The sequence below is a fragment of the Falco rusticolus genome, chromosome 1 (genome assembly GCF_015220075.1).
Source record: "Falco rusticolus isolate bFalRus1 chromosome 1, bFalRus1.pri, whole genome shotgun sequence".
Lineage (NCBI taxonomy): Eukaryota > Metazoa > Chordata > Aves > Falconiformes > Falconidae > Falco > Falco rusticolus.
This window is the reverse complement of record NC_051187.1, coordinates 47,618,076-47,632,274: the sequence shown is the minus strand read 5'-3', so window position 1 is coordinate 47,632,274 and position 14,199 is coordinate 47,618,076.

The window sequence follows — 14,199 nt, the reverse complement described above, 5'->3', positions numbered from 1 at the left end:
GGAGATAGGAACAGAATGATTTTTTCTGACCTGCAAAGATCACAGGAGACAATAAACATTCTGTCTATGAATGTGATCTTTTCAAGAGTACAATTTACCACTTGCATCACTTCAAAAGTAAATATAGTTGCCACATACCCACACACAATAATTGGAGTGAAACACGCAGATGGAACCACATATGCTGACATTTTCCTGTGTCATCATCAAATCAATCTTAGTTAAGCACGCAAAATGAAGAATCTCATCCTCAACAAGGATTATGTTGTACTTATTAGCTACAAACATGAAACAAACGATTACCCGTCAAGAACCTGAGGTCCTGCAATCTCTTTTTACAAGTAAAATCAGTGCAAATGAGACTAAACACCTCAGTTAGAAAATGCAGCTGTTACTCTGCACTGTTTTGTTTGACTGCCTATCCTTCCATGGACCTTCAATCAATGTGTTGTAAGTCCCATCTCCTCAATACACATGCAACAGAATTACTCAACCCTTTTGACACCCTAGTGGTCTGAAGCTAGTTTTGTGGGATAGAAAATCTCTCCACTGCACACTATACACAAACAATACCTTTTCTTAGGCTTCTTTTAGGGTAGGTCTACAGCATAGCTCCCAAAGTAGTATAGTTACCTAAGTAAATTTTAAACTTCCAAGAATCAGGTAAAGTGATCTTGAGCCGCATTTTGCTTGTCTGTTTTGCCTGGACCAAAGCTAACAAGAATCTATCATCAACTCCAGATTGCAGTCTGCCATATGGAGACACTGTAACACAGAGAGAGCCAATACAATGAGCAAATTTAATTACTTCAGGAAAGCAGTTAGACTACAGCTGCCATTATTCCTATCTATACTGTATCGGAACAGGAATCTTAAAATTGGCCACCTCGTAACGATTCATCCTTTCTGCAGCCAGTAAAACCTGTGTATAGCTTAAGAGTCTCAGCACAGGCCACATGTTGGACAGCTGAGGAAAGGGAAGGGTCCTACAGACTTGAACTGGAAGGATCTGCCCCCTTTGGAATACAGTATTTGTCCCAGTTGGCCCCTGCTGCCTCATCTCGTTCTACAGCTACAGGTCTGTGCAATCCTTGGTCCATCCATGCGCGGACGTGGTGGCAACACAGCGCTGGGTAACACTGTCTGTCAAGAGCTGAGCCGTTTCAGAGCCAGAAGGTTCAGAGCCAGAAGGATCGTTATCTTCTTATACAGCCATTCTGGTCCCACACATTGCCAGAGGTGATATTTACCTAGATTAAACATCTAATTTAAAAACAGAAATAGTCTACACCAAAGGAGTTTAGAGAGGAAGTAGATCATTTCTTTTACTACCAGAACAGTCAGATTTTCTTCTGCAAGGCCATTTGCCTGTTAGATTGGCATGACAGTGAAGAACAGTCAAGAAATCGAAAGCATCTCATTGATAAGACTCTGTGGGCCACCTATGAACCCATATCATATAATGCTATACATAACATTCAACACATAAAGTGAAACAATTTAGGCTGAAATACCTTTTTTCTTCTATTTCCACATAAATGATTTACCTGGATGTTACCAGGTAATCAGTTTGAAAGCTGGTACAGATGAAGCTTGATGAATAGATGGGAATGGAAATGGTGTTCTTTCTGATAGTATTCTTTCTTTAACAATTGCATTCCTGATCCAAACTGCTAAGGTCTTGGTTGAAATAAATCACTAGACTTTCAAGCCTTGATCAGCCTAAGAAATTAGGCTTGTAGCAGAGGAATTAAGTGGAACTTCAGAAGAAATGCTATATTTCCATGAGACAACTTCCCCTTGTGCACAGGCATGCTTCTGTGCATTTCCCGAGCTGATTCTATCTTTTCAGGAAGGAATAGTTCAATGCTTATTTAACATTTAATATTTAGGACTAATATGAAGGACTGCAACTGAGTACTGTATTTCCAAAGTCTTTGGAGGCCTGCCAGGTCACTTTTAATAAATACCACTAAGAAACTTGTCAATATATGGTGGTTTTTACATCACACCCACACACTCCTCCCCCCTACCCAGGATCATCATCCCCTTCTCCATAGGAGCTGCAGGTTAGAAAACCTTTTCGAGCATATGGCTGAACCAGGTGCTTTAAATGAATGGGTTCAAATCCATATTATCTGTAATTTTAAGGTCCTAAACCCCTACTTAGCTATAAATGAGCATTATGTACTGCTTCTTTGCAGACAGGAATAGCACTACCTAAACAAAATAAAATCTGTTACGATTTTCTTCCTCTAGACCAAAAGAAGGAATAAAGATGGGTCTGTGATTCCGTAGTTCAGCACTGAGGGCACCTGATACAGGGAGATCTAAATTTATTCTCTGCTCCAAGAACTACTTATAGGCCATTTTTCCAAGTGTTACATAAGGAAGAAGAATTAAATTTGCACATCAGTACAGCCTTGAAAGAAAGTTGCGTACCTCTGAAGAAATGCTGTCATTTCTTGTCGTTTCTGATATGATCATTCAGCAAATTTATATCTGCAGTTGACAGTTTTCGTTTTCTTCTTCCCTCTTCAGCACATGTTGTCTGTTCTTCGTATTGCAAGGTTGTTCTCCAGAGGGTGATGTAAAGAATACTGAGAAAAGGAAGAAAAAATTGAGAGAGTCTCATTGACCAAAAGCTGAATGTGAACCTCCTTATGAAGCGCAGCTTTCGGCAGTATACACGGGTTTGCCAGGTGTCCCATGCCTGCCCTTCTTGGAGATTCTGTGTTTCTAAACATTAACAAGACCTTTGACTGAGAAAACTGCAGTCAGCGTTCTACCCCTTGCTTACAAGATTGTCTGCGTTTCAACACGTCCTCTCCCACCCAGGTTGTAGAGAGCTTTTTATCATTGTAACAACAAATTGTAACTACATTGTAACTACGAATAGAAATTCCCAGAATTTAGATGGTCACTGTATTTTAACAAGAAAATAATTGCATTTTGAAGCCTATCCAGAGAGAGGAGGAAACAATAAATTACTGAAAGGAACAATACATCTGATAACAGAGTTAAAAGTTTGAAAAGCATCAGTTGTTTCCATCTCCTTCAATGAAAACTAGGCTGCCAGCTAAACTGATACCAACAATCAGATGGATTAGCCATCCAAAAATATACCCATACTCATATAAATCATGACCTTATGGCCATGCCTTATTTCTTTCATTAGAAAAAACTATAAAAGTGAATAAAAGAGTTGATTATAAAACTAGGCACATGTTAAGAAAACCTGCCTTGCAATCTATTTGCAAAGTTCAGAATCAATTACAGTAACAGAATGGAAAGTCTAAGTGCTGATAATATTAAATTAAATTAATTAAAGGCACAGCCATGTGAACCTACTAGAGATAACACAAAATAAGAGTAAGACTTGGTAGTAGAAAAATAGCATCTTACTATGGATTGTGGGATACAGTTTGGCTCTGGGGAACTTTTGCCTTTATTCTTTCTGTGACAAAATTTATGGGCAATTGCACAATTCCAAAGAAAGAAAATTATCTTTTCAGAATTCAGAGCCAAAGAGTTATTCTTTCAGTTCTAAAGCATATAGCATCAAAGATCAGTTGAAGGTATTGTTCAATTCTGAATGTCCGCAAACCTAATTACTTGGTTCTCCCATATATGTCGGCTATTAACCACATCGAGAAGCAAAAACCATCAACAGGGATCACTGTACCTTCACAATTTTTTTTCATTTTTCTCATATTTTTTGGTGATAGCAGCGTGAGAGAAATAGCGAATAGATGTATAGTACAGGACAGCAGTGTTAGCTTCCTGCCACCAAAATGATTCCCCTTGCATTAATCCAGCTCTGGCTGACATTAAGAGATCAATGTTTAATTTAAAGTAAGAAAGCTCACAGAATGATAGTTCTTCTCCATTTGCATTTTGTCTTTCCGTTACACTAAAATAAAAATTACAATGCTCCAGCAATTCTCTTTTTTACCATATAACCAGGACATCATCATTACACAACTGATGACATCTGAGCATATTGCGAACAGTTATAGCTGTTCATGATGGCAAAATATTTCATCTATTTACCTATCACCAATTAATATTTAATAGTAAATATGTATCAACAGACTCTTTTACCTGCACTGTTTCCAACTGTATGATTAACAGCCTAATTATTGCTTATGACGTTTTACTATTTTATTACCTGAAATCTATTTACCATTCTATTTTCCTATAATTTTAAAATTCTTTATTTAAAGAGATCAAGGGGAGAAAATCACCCTTTTATTTCCACAGGGAAAAAAAAAAAATTAAAATGCATATGGCTGTTCCAAATGTGCATTATTTAAAGATAAAACTAGTGTAGTGAAATTGAACTAAGAAATATTACTACTTGACAGAGAGTTAAATATAAATAAAATAGTTCAGGAGCTGTGGTGCTCCAAAAGAGCCACTTTCTCAGGTTTGTGTCAGGCTGATGTAGTGACTGTGAAGTGTCACCTTTATTACCCTCTTTATGCTACTACTGTACTTAATTGAATGAGAGGTCGGAATATTGTTCTATGTGACATTCAAAATTCTTTGTTTTATGAATTGCTTATCAGTATAATGTGATATGATGGTAGGGGTTTTAAGAGAAGAAATACAACTCTGATTTCACAGGGTTTTGCTCTCCCGCTAATTAGCCTGTTCTATATGCAGTTTCAGCCATTCACAACATTAGAGTATTTTTTATAATAATTTGCTACATTTAAGTGAAAATATGTTAAAATCTTGGTCAAACTAATGGTAGAAATGTACTCCTAAAATATATATATATCACAACAGCTTAATTTTAATTGCTTGTTAGTTAGGGTGCTGAATAAAAAATGGTACAATCTAGATAACTGTTCATAGAATTTAACAGGAGAAAATGGTGAGTCTTTAACAGCAGTTAAAATTAAAGGTGTTTTGAAAAAGATGTGACTATGAGACCAGACAGACACTTGTTGGGTGCCTGGCCGACTGAAGCAATTTTGGGAATTTTTGTCCAATTCAGTATTTTTCTGCTACACTTGCTATATGACAGTATGGGTGAAATCCCAGCGCAAACTTCCCAATTTTTCAGACGGGAACAGTGTCTGATTCTTCAGAGTTTATCAAATCCTACTGCTTATCTATTCTAATATGCAAATGTTATGTTTGTGATCATCCACTGAGTACAAAATAAGCATGACATTGTGTAAGGGATTGCAACCACCTACTTAATTCACAGATCGTGAAGGGCAGGCATCTTATTTTCAAACTGAATCTCACTTGAAAAGAAGGAATGGAAGAACATCAGGCCCAGCTGCTTTCTTTGGGACTAGGAGGTTGTTAGGGGAAAAGAACTAAAAAGCAGGAAAGGAAGGAAAGTGGGATAAAGGAACAGAAGCAAAGGTTTAAAAGGACAGGAGTGAAACAAAGTTGAAGTATTGACAGACACTACAATGGAGAATCATGTTGGTGCAAAAAGCACACCACTATGAGCAAGTGCAGTACGTTTCAAGGGTAAATTTCCCATGGGAAAATCTAGGTGAATAATGTACCTGTTTCTTTCTGACTGGCTCCACCAGTGCAGTCTTCCAATAAGACCACAGGAGAGATGATATGGATATACTAACTGGGATCCCATTGCTTTCCCACTACAGGGTTCTAATTCTGAGTTTTAAATTCACATATGAAATTGCCAATTATGAGGAAAATGGAAGTGTCTGCTCTCAGCGGTTTTGCTCATGCATGCTCAGTTGTGTGGCACAAACATCTGATTAAAGTGCACCCTGAAGTATTTGTGCATTTTGCAGGACTCCATACGTGAGTGCTTATTTTACTTCACTTGAAATGAAAGTACTGCATTAAAGGGAAGCAAATACCTCCTCCACCACATAGAATGTGAGGAAAAGATATATTCAAATGAAACAAAAATACCATATGATAACACAACATAAACCTACCTGAGGAACCATTTGAAAATGGAGAAAGAGAGACTGAAAGCTCTATCCTCATGTCAGTGTTCTTTATAATGCAGGCATTATTGTGCCTCCTGGACGTACTGCTGTAAAGTAGCTACCAGGTATATAACAAGATCAAAAGGCTGCACAACAAAGAAGCATCAACAAGAAGACCACAATCCACCTCTATAAAAGTCTGAACTTCTGGGGCATCCATCAGACTGCAAAGCCTGCCAGATGAGTTACACCCGCGCTCCTTCTTCCCTCAAAAAGTTACTTACAAATTTGGCAAATGAATTTTTATAAGTGGAAATACATTAAGAGGAAGTAGCCTGGGATTTAGAATGTCAGTGGATTTGCTTCTTCCACCTTTAGCTACAAAATTTCCTGTATAAACCACATCACCTCTCCATGACTCTGATGTTTAATTGAAAGATCATTCATCGTATTTCCCTGTCAACATCTGAGGGCCTCCTAAGGATCTGGTACTGCTATAGTCACAACCTCAGGTAAGTATAATTATCAGGCCAGTCAGAGTAAGATCTCAGGTAACTTATTCCTCAGACTCCAGCACGTTTCTGATCCAAAAATGTGGTAGACTCCCAGAAGAACAGGATGATCTTTTTAATAGCTCTCTTCTAACCATTTTCTTTTAAACAAGATCACTTTCCTAGCTCAACCATAAAGCATCGCATCTAAGTGGAATGACAATCGCAGTGGTTCTACATGAAGCACAGTACACAACCAGCACATGCAGACAGTGCACAGTCATAAGCAAAACACTTAAAAACTCAGGAGAAATTTGCTGTGCACAGAGGTACTCCATGGCCCCTTGGTAGCAGGAGGAATTCAAGCTCTTAGTCAAATCATCAATCATTTCTATCAGAATACACTTTGCATTATTCCTCACCAAAAAGTTACTCATGAAAAATGGGCATTCCCAAATGAGCTCAAACCTAACCTGTTTAAAAAAGTTACCTTCCTTTTTCAGTAGGAAACAGCCTTTTCCCTTCCTTTTCAGCAAAAGGGAGGGGAAGGGGTTCAGCTGGTATTTCGTGTTATACTGCCCTGGGCAGGACTGTCATTACGTTGCGTGCCAAAAAGGACGTGGAGTCTCATATACATAACTGAGAGAGACAATCAACGCATAGTCACATTTATGCTTTAAATAGGAAACATCTTTAAACACACTGTCTCTGCAAAGAAATAGAAGGCTGTGAATGTTACAAAACAAGTATCAACAGCCATGGAAACAGAAAAAATCAGACTACTAAAAATGACTGTGTAAAACAAAGTTTTAGCAGTTTTCCAATGAACTGAATAACAACCAGGGCAGGCAAACACCTCTGTTGTTGCCTCATGAAAATATGCTGGTTTTATGTCAGTCCTGTTACTAACCTTCATGAATTTCCCTGCGACCAAATCTGAAATTTCATCTCAAAGAATCCCATACCAAGTTATGAATATTTGAAAACAGGAATGTATCATGGAAATTCCTTTCCAGCCTCACAGATTTTCCACTAGAGGCTTAACATCCAAACATATGGAAATTAAGAGGTGAACACAACCAGCAACATATGCTATCACAAACAAATATGGCATAAGACATTTTCGTTCTGAAAAGTAGTATTGATTTCAAAGTAACATACACACACAAAGTGAACCTAACCCTCTCTGTTTTTCTCAGCTTTTCAGCTATAAAAATTCTTTTAGGATTTAACTTAGAATAAGAAAAAAATAATAACGGCACCATCCTATTTAGGTATTTTTTGAAAGCACGTGTTATATTCTTGATTTTAAAGTTACCAACTATAGAGAATGCATTTCAGTGCTTACTAGAAGTTAATCATGCTCGCTGCTAAAGCAGCAAGTAAACCACCTCAGTACACTTTGGTTATATATTCTTAATTTCAAGTCTGAAAGCACCATATTTTCAGAATTTACATCAGCCTCTTTCCTTGATCTGTTGGGAAGCTCCGATTACTGGATACCTTGCTGTCATTCCTCAGAAAAACACTCGAGGAAGGATACACCACAGCTTTAGAAATCACACCAAATTGTCAGGTACCATTAATAAAATACCTTTAATCTCTAATTTATTTTTAGCTCTTTCATTTCCCAGCATAAGTTTGATGATCCAGGGCAGATGTGCTGCAATGTGGATCTGCAAAAAATTGGTCTGGCCTGTGTAGCTGGGAGAACTATTTTTCTTTCAGAAGTTGTTGCTGTAGGACAGAGAAAATAGCTATCTAGCAATTATGCATCAGAGTGCCTGTCATATATCCTTAGTCTTGCTGTCTCCACCCACTTCTATTTCTCTTTTATCCAACTCATGGATGGATATGAAGATTCCTGTAAGCACATTTGTGTCTAGACCACTGTCTAGAAGATTTCTTTCGGTCACCTGCACGAAAATGTGTTTGTGATAATCTATCACAGTGACAGCCTAACACATATTAACTCTTGAAAACATAAAATTTATGTTGTTGAAGTTTAGTCTATCAAATTAGGCTTTTCAAGGTCAGTTTTGCACATTTTAAGGCTCAATCACAGAACTCTGGCAGTTTTTTCACGTGAGAAGGGCATGGTTTCTAATCATACAAAAACTTGACCTGACAGCTTTTTCGATACAACTCAAGAAGCGTAACTATTTCTGACCCTTTGAATGTAGGAATAGCTAAGAACATTGCCGAGACTGCAGAAATGCTGAGGGACTGAATGTGTTCTACTTGATACTGCTCTTACACATCGTGCCTCCGCTCCTCATGTGGTACAGCACAGTCATCTGTTAGTTCCCTCTTCATCCTCACAGTTAGAGTAGTATATGTGGCATAGATTTGACTTCTCTAAATACATTAAAAATAGATGTTTTCAAAATACAAGTTCAACTTCTTAACAGGAATATTCAGTGCCACACATGCTGTTGGCTGCATATTAATTCATGATGAAAAAGAACATAAACATTTATTGTAAAAATTCTGAAAAAAATTGCAAAAATAAAGAGCAAAAGAAACTAAAGACATATTCAAGGGTATTTAAGCTCCAGAAATAAAATGGTTTGAATTTCAGAAACTGGAAAACTAAAGACATGCAAGTCCTATAACATAATTTCAAATGTGTGTAGCATTATATTTCCTTTTTTAAAAAAAGCCACGTGGCTCCACCGCGATTTTTAATTGTCTACCAGAACTTGACCTTCATGCTCCTTAGACTAAGGATGCACAAAACACACTAAGTATCGTATGATTCCATCTCCATTAAAATGCATTCATGTACTTTTAGGTGTACAGATGTGAACAGCACCTCAGAAGTAAATAGGACCACAAAAGCAAACACATAGAAAAGAATTGCAGAATAAATGTATTTTATTACATGAAAAGAGTTTTAGCAAAATACAAGTACTCTTTGCATAAAGTCTTAATTTATAGATGGCTGCATTTGCAAAATGTCCTTTTATTTTGTTTTTGCTTGCTTTCCTTATGAATCTAGTATAATCATTGCATTAACTCAAAACATAAGTGTTTATGATTAGTCATATTGATTTCTAAATAATTTTACTTAAACAGATATGATCTAACAGAAATGGATTAGGTTTTGTGTATCATGTGGTTGCTATTAATGAAAAAAATTAGGTAGCTGAAGCTATAGGAAGGCAGAAAATTGAATATACAGATCGATTATGATTTTTAGCCAGTATCCAAAGAAACTTCTCATGGGTACTGTAAAGAGACTACATTGCAGTCACTAACATCTTTTCTGCAATCATTTCAGTGACATAAATGATACCTATTTATACATGCCCAGTCTACTTAATACAGTTGACCCAAATGATACCATAGGATGACAGTTTCCAGCTCTGCCAGCTGATGTCCTAGCTTGACCTTATCCCTGAGAAACCTGTCTGTTGATCAGAGGGCTCTGTCTGACCTGGTTATCCTCACTGGGCCTGATCCTGACCAGTGGATTGACTTCCCAACTTGACCTTGGATCTGCCTTTCACTATAGAATTGCCTGATGCCCCAGGCTGGGACTGACCCGGCTGCGTCCTGTGCTGCCTGCCTCCCCGGAGAGCCCCAGCTGCACCCTACTGCACCAGAACACCTCTATAGCCTTCAGATTCCTCCTCCTGCTCCTCAGATGAAGAGGCTTACACTGCCCAGCTTGACTGACGTCTATAACAATCGTGCATTGGCCCTGTAGTCACTGTAATGCTCATCTTCTGAGTCTCCATCCTGGTAGGGTTGGTTTTTTCCCAGCCTGATTGACAGTCAGGCAGATCAGATGGGCCATGTAGCCAAAGATAGAGTCTAGGGCTGACAGCTCTGAAATGGCTCTGTTTGATGATGCAGCAACTTGGACATGTTTGTCAGTAACTCTGAATGCAAGCAAAAAGGGCAGAAATTCCTCAAAGCAATACTAGAAGAAATTTTAAAGAAATATCTTGTTCTGAAAAAATGCTTTGGTAAAAATTGGATCTCCTTGGAAAAAACCAAAAATAAAAACAACCAAGAAAGTCTCTATGCATATTCTGAATATGCTGAGTCTGGAAATAAAAATAGCTCTTTGATGCTTTGTGTTCCCATTTGCCCTGCAACATCATCACAGCTAGAAGAATGAACTAGATTTTATTCTTTCCTGCACATCTTGAAGGTTTTTTTTCCTATACCTAATCACTTACATCTGCTGACAGAGTGTGGATGGATAAGAAAGAGTTTGTTGCACAGCTGTCACTGATGCTCTAATTTGGCTTCTGGTAATGGTGAGGATGAATAAGGTGGAAAGGACTCAGCTTGACTCCTAGAGCTCACACTGGGTCACTAAGGCAAAACATTGTCAGACAAAAATTATTTATAGCAGCTTTGATCCAATGAAGAGTTTAGCTTCATGGTTAACATTAAACATATGCAGAACTTCTCTGCCTTGTAACTTTGCATGTTTGATACATCAATCTGAGGGAAAAAACCCACACAGAGGTTATCCATTTTCTGTATAACAACATTTAAAAATAAACGCACTTACAGAAAATGAAAAGCAGTTAAACTGCTGATGAATCCAATTGACTATTTGCTTGGAATTATCTCATGGACCATACACCAGCTTTGAAAAATCAGCTGCAGTTACATTTCTTCTATCTAAAAGGGCATCAAAAAAGTGCAGCCCTTCAGACAGGTCTACTTCAAGTTGACTTTTTTAATTCAGTGCAGAACTAGTACATGGTTTTCCCAAATGTTACCCTAACAAACTCATTTGCAATTTTGGTTTTCAAACCACGCATCTTATTTAGGAATCTAACAAAACCACTCATCTTATTTTAGGAATCTAAAAATGATAAGGTTAGGGAAAAAAAGCACTTAATTATATTGTAACTTTTGCCTGCAAGTGATGCCAATTTGCCATCAATCAAATGCTGGCTTGCATTTAAAACATTTTCTCCTTCCACTGCTGGATTATTTTTTTTCACAGCCATTATATAAGAAATGCAAATATTCTTCAGGACCAACCAGGAGGGAAAGGTGAGCACTGCCAAGATGCTGACTATGGTTATAGCACCTTGCTGACAACTGTTTTCCGTATGCATTTACCATGGTATACCAAACAGCCAAGTGACGTCAGCAAGAATATTTGAAATTTAATGAAGTAATCAAGGCACTTCCCAGGCTTTAAGAGATAATGTGGATGCATATAATGGAGCAGAAATAAATCCATGCTGAAAGCTGCACAGGACACTGATATCTATAGGTGGTGTATTCCAGTTAAGCATTTTAAATTTCTTATGTAATTAGCTAAGAAGACCATAGACTAATCACCTAGTTGAGTGTTTATTTTCCTTCTCAATACGCTTTGCATGAGATGGGATGGACAAGTGGGATGGAATCATGGGACTCAGGAAGATGGTCCAGCATCACTTTATCTCTAGTTTAGTTAGTTAATAGTCTGTGCGATGTCCTAATACTATGTATGAAGTATTTGCTTGTTAACCACAGAAACCTCCTTCTTGTGCTATGTCTAGTGAGCCCTGCTGCCTGAGAGCTTTGTGTTGGAGGTGTAGGGTAAGCAGAGTTCTCTTAAATTTGGCTGCCCTCGTTTCAAAGCAGTCTTGTAGTAGATAGGACAAAACTGTAGTAATTTAAGAGCATTCCCTTCAATAGTCTGAGATCTGGGATGTCACTTTTTGCACAGTTCAGCCAATCTCTTCTGTTTTCTAGCATGACCCAGTTGCTCCTTGTACAACTTTATTTCAACTAAAGTATAATATTTTAGAGTTTCTGTTTATTTAAATAGTTTTCAGGAAAAGTCAAAAGATGTAATCAGTGAGAAAAAAAATTGCAGACTCCCTCCATTATGACTAGAAAGTACTTAAGCTACTGCAAGTGAGTCTATATGATTCAACAAATATTTTAAATGGTCAAATTAACATCGGAGGAAAAAAATCCTATCGGCAGGCATTCTTACAGTCTTTTTCTATGAATTATAGTGGCATACTGTCATTAATTGTAAGGAACATTAACCATAAGGAACATAATCATTAGCAGAAGAACATGTGAATGCTGGTTTTGTTCGTTATTCAAATCAGAAACTGACTACTCCCAAAGTTTCTTAGCAATTTACTCTAGGACTAAGGACCGTTGTACAATACCCAAACCTCAATGTCTTTCAAGATGTAATCTCCCCTCTTACAAATGCCAACTCTGTTTCTAATGTAGGCATATTGTTTCAGCTCAGCAGTGATGCCAGCACAAATGTACTGAAATAGAACTTTTCTAGTGGAGAAAGAAAATAAATTGTTTGGACATAATGTGGGGCTTTGTCAAATAAAAGTGTCAGAGAGAAACTGTATGAGAAATGTTGATTAATTCTTTAAAACCGCAGCTGAAATGACAGTCGAAACCATTATAGTTCTCAAGCTATACTAAAAAGAAGATCTTAACACTACTTTTTAATTTGTTCTAAGGAATAAGATACGTAAGAAAAGCTGAATAAGCTGATTTCAATAGGTCATTCTATTGGAAAGAATCACGTAGTTATAACTCACAATTTTCCAAGCAACAGAGCTCAGAAAGCAGTTCTCTTATAACCAGGGACCTCAGTTTATTAAAGTAAAATTGCCATTATCTCATTCTGATGTTTTTTTCATGTCCAGGTGACATATATAATTCTTAAGAAATGCATTTCAAATGCACAGAAGAAAAAACTTACTACACATGTTAAAAGAATCAATATAATTTGCAATATTGAAAAGCTATGTAATAAGTCTAAAGAGTATGATCAGCTCCACTCACTCTCCTGCCTTCATTTCAGCTGCCTGCCTCCATCTAGATCCAAAATAACTGAGCATTGGTAGGAGCTGGTTGGAAGGCATGTACATTTATTGGGACACCTGAGGAAAATTGCAGTAAATAAGACACCCCAGAATATTTGTTATGTTTCTTTAAGCAAATTCAAGAATATATTTCTACTATAGTCTCAATTCCTTTTGCAACCAGTGTAGTACTAAGGCTACTACTGGAATCAATGGATTATTACCAATACTAGATTTCTATGAGAACTTGCCTTACTTTAAGTAGACTCCTAAGAGTCTTTTCCAGAAGGATATTGTTCTCCATCGGGAGCATTTAGGAATACACATTCAGTCAATTTCTTTGCTTCTTTAAGGTTTTCCCCCACCTTCTACTTTGTTTTTAGTTTCATCCCTGGTTCTAGAACAGCGTATTTAAAAAAGGTAAAGAATCAACTTTAAATGGGTCCAGTGGTTTTAACAGGATCTTTTAGTCTAGTTGAGTATGTGAATCTTCATGCTCAACATTTTGCTAGAAATGCTCAACAAAATTCCTTAAGCATAAATGACATCACAAGTAAATAAGTATATTTTATTCCAAATTTGGTTTGTGTATGTAAGGAGATGAACATCTATAACCATAGTTTGTTATAACAGTAACATTTCTCTGTTTTTGCTAATTTTATTATAATAACCTTTCAAAGTATAGGCAAATATATGTATGTACTTTACAGCTTAATTGAATATAGTTCAGCTACTAAAGGGTATGTTCTTAATAAATGAAATCTTAAGTTCACATCTTAAGCTTTGATTTGAACTTTGTGATAAGTTTAGGCTTCCCAAAAATGGTAATTTTTAGTAGTTTCCCATAGAAGGAAAAACTGGCAATCTGTGAAAAGGTCCTTCCACTGGATTAACCACACGAATTTGCTGTTAGGATGAAAAATCTCTGGTAGCAACGTTTTCATAGAGCTGTTCGGCATACTG